The sequence below is a fragment of the Miniopterus natalensis genome, chromosome 2 (genome assembly GCF_054644295.1).
Source record: "Miniopterus natalensis isolate mMinNat1 chromosome 2, mMinNat1.hap1, whole genome shotgun sequence".
NCBI lineage: Eukaryota > Metazoa > Chordata > Mammalia > Chiroptera > Miniopteridae > Miniopterus > Miniopterus natalensis.
In genome coordinates this window covers 97,126,699-97,142,031 of record NC_142082.1, presented here as the reverse complement: position 1 = coordinate 97,142,031, position 15,333 = coordinate 97,126,699, and the positions used below count along the sequence as shown (strand labels likewise).

Sequence of the window (15,333 nt, the reverse complement as noted above, 5' to 3'; positions counted from 1 at the left end):
AGAATGTAGAAGAGGCAAGGAACTGATTTTCCCCCAGAGCCTCCAGAGGAAGAATGGTCCTGCTGACACCTTGACTTGAGCCCAGTCTCACTGATTTCAGACATCTGACCTCCAGAACTGAGAGAAAAATTTCTGTTGTTTTAAGAAAACTTGTCTACCCTCAAGTTTGCAGTAATTTGCTACAACAGCTATGAGAAATAAACACAATCTACTTTTTAGTTACACCCTCAAAACAACCCTAACCCTTGATATAGCTATAAAATTTGTCCCATTTTAATGTGGCCTAGAGATGCTAACAAACATGCCCAAGTCGCACAGCTAGAATGCACACCTAGCTCTTCATAACTCAAAAGTTCAAACTCTTCACCACCCTGCTATACTCAACTAATATTTTCTGAGTACCTACTATATATCCTGGGCTGTACTGAAGCCAAAGAGACAGCAGAGAGTTAACAGTAAAAAGCGAGAAAAGAAAGAAAAGTTCTTGAACAGATGGAGAGGATAAGGTCATGGGCACAGATGGTAGTAGAACTAATCTTGAACATGAATCACCTTAATCTGAGAGACTAAACAGGGAGAAAAAACAACTAGAAGGGGGGAAAAATGAAGGGTGAATACATAATGTACGTAATTTGTAGATGGAATGGATGGGAATTTGAAGTGGTTTATACAAGGTAGCCTCATTTTCATAGAGTAGGTTATCTGAGGAGAGGAAACTGATTATAACTGGTTTAAGAACCCCAATGCTAACTCTTAAACCTTTTGTAATCCTCTTGCTCTAATAAAGCTACTTAGACTAGTTTTTTTAAAAAAAGCTGGTTTAAGAACACTTACTAGGTTCATATATATTGTCATTTGCTTATATTGCTATAAAGAACCTCTGGAAGGATGAAGACATCAATATCACTTTGGCAGATGGGAAGATAGGGATGGAGAAATTGCTGAGTCTATTCTGTTGCATTTTCTCAATTTTTTCAACATGATTTCTCATTTTTATTTTTTTAACATATTTTTATTGGTTTTAGAGGGAGAGGGAGAGATAGAAAAATCAATGATGAGAGTCACTGATCAGCTGCCTCCTGCACATCCCCTGCTGGGGATCGAGACCCCAACCGGGCATGTGCCCTGACCTGGAATCGAAAAACCATCTCTTGGATCACAGGTTGATGCTCAACCGCTAAGCCATGCTGACAGGGCTCGCACTTATTTTTAAAGCTAAATTTAATTTTTTTAAAAACAGAGTGAGCCCTGACTGGGTGTGGCTCAGCTGGTTGGAGTGTCGTTCTGTACACCAAAAACGGCTGCAGGTTTGATTCCCAGTCAGGGCCCATACCTAGGTTGCAGGTTCAATCTCTGGTCAGGCAAATAAAGGAGGCAACAGGTTGATGTTTCTCTCTCATACTGATGTCTCTCTCTCCCCCTCTCTCCCCCTACCCCCGCCCTTCCTCTCTCTCTAAAATCAATAAGCATATCCTCAGGTGAGGATTTAAAAAAAAACAAAAAACAGCCCAGCCAGCATGGCTCAGCGGTGGAGCATCGATCTTATGTTCCAGGAGATCACAGTTCAATTCCCGGTCAGGGCACATGCCCAGGTTGCGGGCTCGATCCCCTGTGGGGCGTGTGCAGGAGGTAGCCAATGAGGGACTCTCTCATCATCTATGTTTCTCTCTCTCTCTCCCCGCTCTCCCTTCCTCTCTCTGAAATCAATAAAGACATATTAAAAAACAACAAAAAACACAGAGTGATAGCACAGTGATAAAAGAGATAACTACTTTTCTTCAGTGATCAGAGAAATACCTCTATGAGAGCAGGTGACATATGCACTGAAATCTGAAATTACAACAAAGGTCCAACTGTGGGAAAACTGGAATAAAGGCATTCCAGCTCCTGCGAAAAAAGCCTCAAGGGAACGAGGCTGGTAAATTCAAGCAACAGAATAAAGGCCAGTGTGGCTGGAACAAGGTACAAAAGGAAGAATACTATGAAATGAAATATAAAAACCAGAGCAACAACTCACCAAGGCCAACAAGTTCATTCCTTAATTGCATACAACAAAGATTTACAGAACACCTATGTGCAATACACTGTCTTAGGCACCTGAGAAAATCAATAAACCAAACAGGTAAACACGCCTGCCATCAGAAATCATGAATTCTAAAGGCAACAGGTTGGATTTTGCAGTAACAGGAAACATTGCAGCGTTTTTGCCAAAAGGCTAACATAATCTCACATATGTTTTGAATAGATCACTCTGACTGCTACATGGGCAAAGAAAAAACCAGAGGGCCACTGGTCCAGGTGAGAGATGATAACAGCTGAAACAAGGGTGGTGAGGGGAAATGAAAGGAAACAGATTAGGATTTGCTGGGGATTTTTTTTTTTGTTTTTTTAATATTCTTTATTGATTTCAGAGACACGATGGGAGAGAGGGGTGGGAGGGAGGGAAACATCAATGAGAGAAAGTAATTGGCTTACTCCTGCACGTCCCCCACCAGGGATCGAGCCAGCAACCCGGGCACGTGCCCTGACCAGCAACTGAACCGCCATCTCCTGGATCCTGGGTTGATGCTCAACTGCTGAGCTACGCTGGCCAGGCAGCGTTAGGGCTTTTTGGAAAGCATATCTTACTGACATAAAAAGATCTACAGATATACTATAGACTGAAAAATAGTTACCAAACACAAAGAATATTACTACAATATTATGAATTCCCCAAAACCCACATATAAATACACAATATATTTTTCTTAAAGTACATATATTTTTATGTAAATTCATGGGAGAAAAACAACCATGGAAGAATCACATTATGTTGACAGAGTAGTTTGCTAGAAGGGTCAGGGAGGTTTCAACAAGTTGCACTTTAAGTTCCACATTAATCTACAAAGGATTTCAGGCAGCTTAAGCACCTGAATGAGTAATGGGAAATAGAGGAGACCACATAAAGCTGACCAAATATTGAAGATGAAGTGATTATCACTCTCCAGATACAACAGGGACACAGAATAGCCACTTTTCATATACATTAAATGAGGGTATGCCAACTTTTTTAGGAAACACTGTGGATAGGCCGTATCACTTGTCCCAGATACTAACATATACAATCTTAGTCCCTTTATTTTATATATACTATGTTACTCTCTGACCATTAAGCATCCTGGTTAAACCAGGTTCTAGTGTCCGGAGAGCACCATATCCAATTCATTTCAGTATTTTATAGGAAAGGTATTTTATTTTCAGTTAACTGTAACAATAACCCCACTGAGCCACTGAGTTAAATAAAACTGATACAAATATTTCTCTGTAATAAAACAGTACATCAGGCGCATTAGTTAAAACTATCCAAGCTTCTAAGACAACCTCAAGACTCAAACACAATGTATAAAGCTTGATTCCAAAACCAGTCTTCATTCCTTAGAACAAGCAAGAGCTGTGTCTGTGTCAGAATGGAAAACATGTTAATATTGGAATATGACAAAAAATACATTTATATCTCCTTAAAAGAAAATGGATAATTCTATCTAAAAACTTAAGGGGTGACTATGTGCTTTCACCAAAGATCTATCAATTTCCATTCCAGACGCTAAAATATTTTAAGTATACTTTCAAACAATATAATATGCACACATTACTCTAAAATAGTTCCTTAATAAGAAAAAATTCTTTATGATAAAACAATAGCATATGCTAGAGGAAACCTTCATAAGGCCTTCATTTAATAGTAAGATGAAAAATTTTTAACATTACCATTAGAGAAAGTTATGAAAGTATAAATATGCTGAGTAACATCTGATTCAAAATTTTCATAACTCAAATGTTTTAAATAAAAGTACACTCATCCAATAATACTTAACATTTATGTGATGATTATGCCCAAATATTCATGTCCGTTAAACATTAAAGCAACCCATGAAATAAAATCATTATCTCCCTTACACAGATTTTAAAAAATTGGTCCTCAAAATCAAGCTGCCCAAGACCAGAGCCAGGAAGTGGTGTGTATTACAAGCCACTGAGTCAGCTCCGACTCCTGGCAACCATATGAATGAGTGATGTCCAAAATGTCATGTCCTCAACAGTCCTTTCTCAGTTCCTATGCCTATGGCTTCGTTCATGGAGTTAATCCATCTCATATTTGGTGTTCCTCTTTTCCTTCTGCCTTCTATTTTCCCCAGAACTACTGTCTTTTTCAAACAACCTCGCATTCTTATGAAGTGCCCTAAGTAGGACAGCATCAGTTTTGTCACTTTTGCCTCCATCAACATTTCAAGCTTACTTTGCTCTGGAACCAAATGGTTCGTCTGATGGTCCAGGGCATCCAGAGAGCTCTCCTCTAACACTATATTTCAAATGAATCAATTAATTTATAACAAATGAAGTGGTAGGTCAGAAGCTGAATATTCATAATTACTATGTAGTATATAATTAAGTATTAAAAAATAAAGCAATATAGCAAAGCTCTTATTAATTAAAAGACTGTAGACATTCAATAAAATAACCCAATCAATATTCAAAATACACATATATGAAAGAAATATCACATCAAAACTGACTGCCCTTTAAAAGTTTTTAAAGGGGATTTAAAAACAAATGAAGGATCATCTAGCACAGGTCATCAGGGAGACTGTGCCACTAAGCCCCACAAGACACCTACTACATAAAGCCATCCTACCAAGATTGGGAGACACAGCACAGAAACGAATACAGAGAGGCAGCCAAAATACGGAGACAAAGAAACATGCCACAAATCAAAAAACAGAAAAAATCCCTAGAAAAAGAACTAAATGAAATGGAGGCAAGTATTCTACCAGGTACAGACTTCAAAACAATGGTTATGAGTATACTCCAGGAACTTATTTAAGGGAAGACTGCATGAACTCAGGGAGACTCTAAACAAAGAGATAATAAGCATAAAAAATAACACAGAAACCATAAAAGAACCAGTGAGAAATAAAGAATACAATATATGAAATAAAGAATATACAAGAAGTCAAAATTAAGTTAGAGCCCTAGATGGTTTGCTCAGTGGTTAGAGTGCTGGCCCTAGGAATCAAGGGTCCCAGGTTTGATTCTGGCCAAGAATATGTAACTCGGTTGCAGGCTGGATCCCCAGCCTTGGTCGGGGCGTGTGCAAGAGGCAGCCAATTGATGTGTCTCTCTCGCATCGATGTTTCTCTCTCTATCTCTCTCTCCCACTCTCTCTGAAAAGCAATGGAAAAAATATCCTCGGGTGAGGAAAAAAAAAAAAGTAGGTTAGATAAGGGAGAGGATCAAATCACAATTTGGAAGACAAGTGAGCAGAAAACACCCAATCAGAACAGAAAAAAGAAACAAGAATTTTAAAACATGAGGATAGTTTAAAGAAGCTCTGTGACAACATCAAGTGTAACACCATCCATATCACAGGGCAACAAGAGGGAGAAGAGAGAGAGCAAGAGACTATGAAACTATTTGATCAAATAATGACTGAAAATTTCCCTAACCTGGTGAAGGAAAAATACATACAAGTCCAAGAAGCTCAGAGAGTCCCAAACAAGAGGAACCCAAAGAGGCCCACACAAAGACACATCATAATTAAAATGGCAAAGGTTAAAGACAAAGAGAGAATCTTAAAAGCAGCAAGAGCTGCCATAAGACTGTTAGCTGATTTCATAACACAAACATTTCAAGCCAGAAAAATTGGAACAAAATATTCAAAGTGATGAAAATCAAGGACCTACAACCAAGACTACTCTAACCAAAAAGGCTATTTAAACTTGAAAGACAAATAAAGAGCTTCCCAAATAAGAAAAAGCTAAAGGAGTTCAATACTACCAATACAGTATTACAAAAAAAATTAATGGGGCCTCATTAAGAAAGAAAAACAAAATGAGGAACGTAGTAATTATAAAGAATAATATGGCAATAAATCCCCACCTATCAATAATCACTTTAAATGTAAATGATTTAAATGCTACAATCGAAAGACATAGGGTTTTTGAACGGATAGGAAAATAAGACCCACATATATACTGTCTACAAGGGACGCACCTCAGAATGAAAGGTACCCATGGACTAAAAGTAAAGGGTTGAAAAAACATATTTCACGCAAACTAAAAAAAACCTTAGGGTAGAATACTTACATCAGACAAAACAGACTTTAAAAAAAAGGCTATAATTAAGGACAAAAAAGGACATGACATCACAATAAAGAAATCAATACATCAGGATGATATAACCCTTGTAAACATTTATGCACCCAACACGGGAGCACCTGAATATATAAAGCAAATAATAATGGACATAGAAGATATCGACAGTAATACAGTCATAGTAGGGGGCCTTAATACCCCGTTGAAATCATTGGATAATCTTAGAAAGTGAAAATCAAAAGGAAATAGTACCCTTAAATGACACATAAGAATAGATGAATTTACACTTGATCTTAGCCAAAAGGCCAAGAAGCAATGAGACCAGGTGAATTTAACTGATATTTTTAGAGCATGTCACACCAGAGCAGCAAAATATACATTCTTTTCAAATGCACATGGAACATTTTCTAGGATAAACTGACCACATGTTAGACTGCAAAATAAGTCTCAATAGATTTAAAAAGATCGAAATCATTTTCAAGCATCTTCTCTGACCACAATGATAAAAAACTATAAATCAATTATATGAAAAAAACAGCCCTGGCAAGTGTGGCTCAGTTGGCTGAGCATCATCCCAGGCACCAAGAGGTAACCAGTGCAATTCCTGGTCAGGGCACATGCCCAGGTTATGGGCTCAGTCCAGGGGGTCGGGGGGCCAGGATGCAGCCAACTGATGTTTCTCTCTCACACAGCTCTCCTCTCCCTTCCTCGTTCTCTTAAAAAATAATAATAAAATAAATAAATAAAACTAAAAAACATATAAACACATGGAGGCTTAATAACATGGTACTAAACAATGAATGGGTCAACAATGAGGATCAAGGAAGACATCGAAACATACCTTAAGACTAATAAAACTGGAAACACAAAGAACCCAAATCTATAGGACTCGGCAAAAGCAGTCCCAAGAGTGAAATTCAGATAATACAGGCCTACCAAAAGAAAAATCTAACCGTACATTTAAAGGAATTAGAAAAAGAACAGCAAAGGCCAAAGTGAGTAGAAGGAAGGAAATAACAAAGGTCAGAGGAGAAATAAACAAAACAGAGCAAAAAAAAAAAAATTACAAAAGATTAATAAAACCAAGAGCTCGTTCTTTAAAAAGATAAACAAGACAGATAAAACTGTAACCGTAACTCATGAAGAACAAGAAACAGGACACACGTAATAAAACCAAAAATTATAGAAAAGTAACTACAGAAACCACAAAAATACAAAGGATTATAAGAAAACACTATCAGTAACTATATGCCAACAAGTTAGACAATCCTAAAGAAACAAATAATTTCCTAGAAACATACAATCTCCCAAGAATGAATCAATAAGAAAGAAAACCTGGACAAACCAATAAAAGCCAATGAAATGAAAGCAGTAGTAAAAAAAACTCCCAGCGAACAAAAGTCCTCGACCAGATGGTTTCACAGGTTAATTTAACCAAGCATTCAAAAAAGAATTAACACCTACCATTCTCAAATGATTCAAAAAGTCAGCGATGGCTGGGAGGCTGGCTCAGTTGGTTAGAGCGTTGTCCTGTATACCAAAAGGTAGTGGATTTGACTTCTAGTCAGGCATCAGGATGTGGGTTTCATCCCCTGCACATACAGGAGGGAGGCAACCAATCAATGTTTCTCTCTCTCTAGGTCTCCCGCTCTCACTCTCCCTCCCTGTCTCTAAAAATTAATAAAAAATATATCCTCAGATGAGGATTAAAAAAAAAAATTCAAGAGGATGGCAGATTCCCACACTCATCATTTTACGAGTCCAGCATTATCCTGATTTCAAAACCAGATAAAGACACCACAAAAAAAGGAAATGAAAGGCAAATATCCCTGATGAATATAGATGTAAGAAACTTCAACAAAACATTAGCAAACTGAATTCAGCAATACATTAAAAAGGTCACACACCATGACCAAGTTGGATTTATTACTGCGACACATGGTTTGTACAATATCCACAAGTCAATTAACATGATATACCACATAAACACAATGAAAGATGTAAATCATATGATCATATCTATAGATGCAGAAAAAGGATCTGACAAAAACCAGCACCCACTTATGATGAAAACTCTCAGCAAAGTGGGAACATACCTTGACATAATAAAAGCCATATATGACAAACCCACAGCCAATATCATACTGAATGGGGGAAAACTAAAAGCATTTCCCTTACAATTAAGACGACAACAGGGATGTCACCTTTCACCACTCTTATTCAACTTAGTACTAGAAGTCCTAGCCACAGCAAATAGACAAGAAGAAGAAATAAAAGGCATCCAAATTGGAACAGAAGTAGTAAAATTTTCATTATTTGCAGATGACAGGATACTGTGTATAGAAAACCCTAATGAATCCACCAAAAAACTACTAATACTTATAAATGAATGCAGTAAAGTAATAGGATACAAAATAAACATTCAGGAATCAGTTGCACTTATATACACCCATAATAAACAATCAGAAATGGAAACTAAGAAAACAATCCCATTTACAATTGCAACAATAAATTAAATACATAAATAAATAATAAAATACCTGGGAATCATTATAACCAAGGAGGCAAAAGACCTGAACTTGAAACATTATAAGACACTGAAAAAAGAAACTAAAGATACAAATAAATGGAAGCCTATAAAATGGTCATGAATAGGAAGAATTAACATCATTAAAATGTCCATATTACTTAAAGCAATCTATAGAGTCAACATAATTCCTATCAAAATACCAATGGCGTATTTCACAGAACTAGAACAAATAATCCAAAACTTTATATGGAACTACAAAAGAACCCTGAATAGCCACAGCATTCTTGAGTAAGAAGGATAAAGTTGGAGGAATCTCGCTACCCGATATCAAAATATACTACAAAGCTACAGGAATCAAAACAGCATGGTACTGGCATAAAAACAGATATATAGATCAATGGAACAGAATAGGGAGCCCAGGAATAAATTTTAAAAAGGCTATATGGTCAATTTGACAAAGTAGGCAACAACATACAACGGTGTTAAGATAGTCTATTCAATAAATGTTGGAAAATTGGACAGGTACATGCAAAAAAAATGAAACTAGACCACCTTACACCATGTACAAGAATAAATTCAACCCTGGCCAGTGTGGTTCAGTGGTTAGAAAATCCACCTGCACATGGAAGGATCTTGGGTTCCATTTCTGGTCAAGGACACATATATGGGTTGCAGGTTCAACCCCTGGCCCCAGTGTGAGTATGCTCAAGAGGCAACCAATCAATGTCTCTCTCACACTGATGTTTCTCCCTCTCTCTCTTTCTCTCTCTTTCCCTCCCTCCCTTCCACTCTCTCCAAAAATCAGTGGAAAAAATATTCTCAGGTGAGGATTTCCAAAAAGAATTCAAAAATGCATTAAACACTTTTATATATAAAATTTGAAACCATATAACTCCTAGAAAAAAAAAAGTAAAATCTTTAACATAGTAATATTTTTGCTGATATATCTCCTCGGGCAAGGGGAACAAAAGAAAGTATAAACAAATGGGACAACATTAAAGTAAAAAGGTTTTGCACAGCAAAGGAAACCATCAACTTAATGTAAAGACAACCTACTAAATAGGGGAAGATATTTGCCAGTGATGCATTCAATAAGGGGTTAAGATCCAAAATTTATAAAGAACTTATAAAACACAAAAAAACAAACAATCCAATTAAAAAATGGACAAAGGACCCGAAAAGGTACTTCTCCAAAGAGGACATCCAGATGGCCAATACACTTATGAAAAGATGCTACAGTCACTCATCATCAGAGAAATGTAAATTAAAACCACAATGACATACCACCTCACACCCATCACAATGGCTATCATCAATAAATCAACAAGCACGTATTAGTAAGAATGTGGAGAAAAGGGTACCTTTGTGCACTGTTAGAAGGAATGAAGACTAATGAAGCCACGCTGAAAAACAGTATGGACACTCCTCAAAAATTAAAAATGCAACTACCTCATGACCCAGATATTCCACTTCTGTTTATATATCCAAAGAAACCCAAAACACTAATTCAAAAGAATATATATACCCCTATGTTCATTTCAGCATTATTTACAACAGCCAAGATATGGAAGCAACCCTAAAGTACTTCAGTAGACAAGTGGATAAGCAATAATGGATTATTATCCGGCCATAGAAAAGAATGAATCTTACCATTTGGGAGAGCATGGATGGACCCTAGGGAGTATTATGCTAAGTAAAATCAGTCAGAGAATAACGAATACCGTATGAGTTCATTTATAAGTGAAATCTAAAGAATAAAATAAACAAATCTGAAAGACTCATAGATAAGAGAACAGACTAAAGGATGCCAAAGGAGAGGGGGAGTAAGGGACTAGGTGAAAAAGGTAAAGGGATTAAGAAGTACAAATTGGGATCCTGGCTGGATAGGCTCAGTCAGTTACAGCGTCATCCCAATATGTCAAAGTTATGGGTTTGATCCCCAGTGAGGAACACATAAGAATCAACCAGTGGATGCATAAATAAGTGGAAAAACAAATTGATTTCTCTCTCTCTCTCTCTAAAATTAATTAAATTTTAAAAAAGAAGTACAAATTGGTACTTACTAAATAGTCACGGGGATGTGAAATACAGCATAGGGAATATAGTCAATAATTCTGTGATTACTATGTATGTCAGCTGGGTGCTGAAGATGGGGGTGGGGGGCACTTTGTGATGTGTGTGATTGGCCAATGTACTATACACCTGAAACTAATACAAAATAATGTTGAATGTAAACTATTAAAAAAATGAAGTTAAACTTGTAGTTAACATTCATTTGCCACTAGGTAAGATGTATCCTCATCAACTTAACAATTTACAGAGGAGCCCGGCAGGACGTGGCTCAGCAGTTGAGCATCGACCTAGGATCCAGGAGATCGAGGTTCGATTCCCGGTCAGGACACATGCCCGGGTTGAGGGCTCGATCCCCAATGACTCTCTCATCATTGGTGTTTCTAGCTCTCTCTCCCTCTGCTGCCTTCTCTCTGAAATCAATAAAGATATATATAATAAAAAACAAAAAAACAAACAAAACAGTTTACAGAGGAATGAGGCGTAAATGTACTGATGCTATGAAATGCATAAGCTTTTAATTCACGAGTTCTCTGGATCCTTTCTATGTTACAGCTTACCTAAAACAGAATACAAAAATTTCTGGGACAGAAAAGCTAGAACCGACTTCACAGTAGACTCCGGTGACTGCCAGGTATAAAATCACTCTTCTCAGAAGAAAACAGTGCAGCAGTAAACAGGACTTTTCTTATCACACAGTTCTCTGCAGTAATCCACTTCTTGAAACAGAATTATCAATTGTAACAGTTATTTTCAAATCCTAGAGTGGAAATAAATCTGGCTACTTCTATATATCATTGAAAATATATTTCAACCAAGAAAACACTGATTTAATCCTATAAAGAAAAGACAATCCAATTAAAAGTTGACCACTTCTATATTATACAAATAAATTTTATTCCATTTAGCCACTTTTCTATATCAAGTCAATTATAATTAGCTATTTAACAGTCAGCAAATAACCTCACCGCTCTGTTCTTCAATTTTCCCTAAAGTAAATAGTATAAAAATAATTCCCTAGGTCTTTCTTAGAATTCAAAGAGATGCAAAACCAAAAAGCTGGGGTACAAATATTTATACCAGACAAAACAGACTTTAAAACAAAGGCTATAACAAGAGACAAAGATGGACCTAGCAATTCCACTTCTGGATATTTAGCCAAACAAACCCAACACGCTAAATTGAAAAGACATATATGTCCACATGTTTATTGCAGCATTATTTACAATAGTCTAGATACGGGAGCAACCTAAGTGTCCATCAGTAGACGAATGGATAAAGGAGAAGTGGTCCATAATGTCCAATGGAACGATTAAGCCATAAAAAAGAATGAAATCTTACCATCTGCAACAACACAGATGGACCTAGAAGGTAATATGCAAAGTGAAATAAGTGAGATACAGACAAATCCTAGATGATTTCACTTATACGTATAAACTAAATAACAAAATAAACAAGCAGTACAGAAACAAACTTACAGAGAACATCTTGGGGATTGTCAGAAGGAAAAGAGTTTGGGGGGATGGGCGAAAAAAGTGAAGGGATTTAGAATAGGAATTACAGAATAGTCATGGGGATGTAAAATACAGCATAGGAAATATAATCAATAACACTGTAAAAACTACGTCCAGTATAAGATGGATACTAGGTTTATCGGGGTAATCATTCCTGGCTAATCATGGGGTTGTACACCTGAAACTCATAATATTGTGAGTCAACTGTAATATAAAAACATAAAGGGGAGGGGAGGATTAAAGATGGCGGCAGACTGAGTGGAAGCTACACTGACACTCTCCCGGGACAAAACTGGAATTGCAACTAAAATATAGAAAAACCATCCTGAATAATCAACTGCAACTGAAGACAAGCTGGATAGCACCCTCATAACCAAGGCGGAAAAGTAGAGACCACTTAGAGACTGATAGGAAGTAGGGAGGCATGAGAGGGCTGGCCGGGCACCCACAAGCAGCAGATGAAGGTCTGGAGGGATATCTCAGCTGTGAGGAGTTCCCACTAAGGACTCTGGGGCCTAAACCCCAGGCTGGGCTTCCCAGACAAGAACATCAGAACTGAGAAAGGTGCCCACATAATATTTGGCTGTGAAAAGCTGCTGGGTTTCTGCCTGCCAGGGAGAAACAGCTGGAAATGCAGGCACCCTCTTAAACAGCCAACACACAAATTTTCTAGTGCAGCCACTCACCTTGGGCTCCAGCAGAGGAAGGGCAGAGTGCACCAGAGCTGTGTGAAGAGAATCTAGGGTTGTGCACTCTGGAGATTGAGAGCTCTGAGGGCAGCCCTGTGCCGAGTCATTGCCCCATACCGAAGGGGACATCTTTCACAGGGAGACATTTACCTTCCAAGTAGCTTTTGCCTGAGAGGGAAGCAATTGCTCCGAGCTGCTAGCCCTACCCAGGGGAGTCTGTACAGCCTGACGCTCATTAAGAGAATCAAATTAATCAGCCTAAAGGCAGAAGCAAACTTTGCCTGATCTGCCTCCAGACCCAGGCCTTGGAAAAGCAGACTTTGGTGTGTATCTAGGACCTGTCCAAAGACAGTCAGCACCAAAAGAGGGGACCTCAAGCCGCGGGTTGTTGATAGCTACAAACAGGGTACTCAAGACCAGTCACAAACAGCATCTAACACTGGTCTGCACCAGAGACCTTCCAAAAAAACTGAGAGTCCTGGCAGGCCTACCTAATACATAGAAACAAACCCAAATAGGCAGCCGAAATGGAAAACATAAAAACAAGCCCCAAGTGAAAGAACAGGAGAAGTCTCCAGAAAAAGAGCTAAATGAAATGGAGATAAGCAATCTATCAGACATAGAAGTCAGAATACTGATCATAAGGATGCTCAACTGCATGAAAAAAAATATGAAACTATGAAAAATGGCCAGTCAGAAATGAAGAATGACATAGCAGAAATAAGAATACATTGGAAAGAATAAAAAGCAGATTAGAGGAAGCTGAGGATCAAATCAGTGAATTAGAAGACAGGGTAGAAAAAAAATCACTCAGAGATCCAAAAAGAAAAAACAAGAAAAAACAGGAAGACAGTCTAAGGGAGCAGTGGGACAAAATGAAATGTAACAATATTCGCATCAAAGGAGTGCCAGAAGATCTAGAAAGTAAGCAAGGGTTATAGAACCTGTTTGAAAAAATAATGGCAGAAATCTTCCCTAACCTCGTGAAGGAAAAAGTCACACAAGTTCAGGAGGCACAGAAACTCCCAAGCAAGAAGAATCCAAAGAGGTCCACGCCCAGACACATCATAATTAAAATGCCAAAAATTCAAGACAGAAAGAGAATATTAAAGGCAGCAAGAGAAAAGCAATCTGTTACCTATAAAGGAGCTCCCATGAGCTGATTTTTCATCAGAAACTTGACAGGCCAGAAGGGAATGGCATGAAGTATTCAAGGAACTGCAAAACAAGGATCTGAAACCAAGACTACTCTATCTAGCAAGGCTATCATTCAAAAAAGATGGTGAAATAAATGGCTTCCCAGAAGAAAAAAAAGCTAAAGGACTTTATCACCACCAAGCCAGCATTGCAGGAAATGTTAAAGGGACTGCTGTAATAATAATAAGAAATAGAGAGAGAAACATAGGCATAAAGAATTAAAATGGAAAAGAAAAAAAAAAGAATTAAAATGGCGCTCGGCCAGGCGTGGGTCAGCAGTTGAGCATCAACCTAGGATCCAGGAGATCACAGTTCGATTCCCAGTCAGGGCACATGCCAGGGTTGTGGGCTCAATACCCAGTCGGAGGTGTGCAGAAGGCAGCCAGCCGATCAATGACAACTCTCTCATCATTGATGTTTCAACTTTCTCCCTCTCCCTTCCTCTCTCTGAATCAATAGATATATATATTTTTAAAAGTGGTTTTTTTTAAATTTTAATGGCAATAAAGACCTATCAATAATAACCTTAAGGATTTTAAGGGACAGATTAAAAGCAATACAGTCATAGTCATGGACTTTAACACCCCACTTCAGTGGCTAGATCTTTCAGACAAAAGGTCAACACAGAAACAGTGACTCTAAATGGCACACTAGATCAGATGGATTTAATTGATATTTACAGGACATTTCACCCCAAAGCTGCAGAATATACATTCCTCTCAAGTGCACATGGGTCATGCTCAAAGATAATCCCCATGTTAGGACACAAAACAAGTCTCTACAAGTTCAAGAAGACTGAAATCATATCAAACATCTCAGATCACAATGGCACGAAATTAGAAATCAGCTACAGTAAAAACACTCAAAAACATTCAATCACATAGAGGCTAAATAGCACATTATTAAATAATGAATGGGTTACCAATAAGATCAAGAAAGAAATCAAAAGCTTCCTGGAGCCCAGCTAGGCATGGCTCAGCTGTTGGGCATCGACCTACGATCCAGACCCCATTTCAATTCCTGTCTGGGCACATGCCCAGGTTGCAGGCTCGATCTCCAGTTGGGTGTATGCAGGAGGCAGTTAATCAATGACGACTCTTTCATCATTGATGTTTCTATCTCTCTCTCTCTCTCCTTTCCTCTCTCTGAAATCAATAAAGATTTTTTTTTTAAACTTCCTGAAAACAAATGAAAATGAACAC

At 37.9% G+C, this 15,333-nt stretch overlaps 1 protein-coding gene across 2 annotated transcripts in view; it reads right to left on the bottom strand.

Moving 5' to 3' along the window:
• ZMYM2 (zinc finger MYM-type containing 2) overlaps positions 1 to 15,333 on the bottom strand; it is a 124,101-nt gene that overhangs the window by 96,490 nt on the left and 12,278 nt on the right. The gene's annotated exons all lie outside the window — the stretch shown is intronic.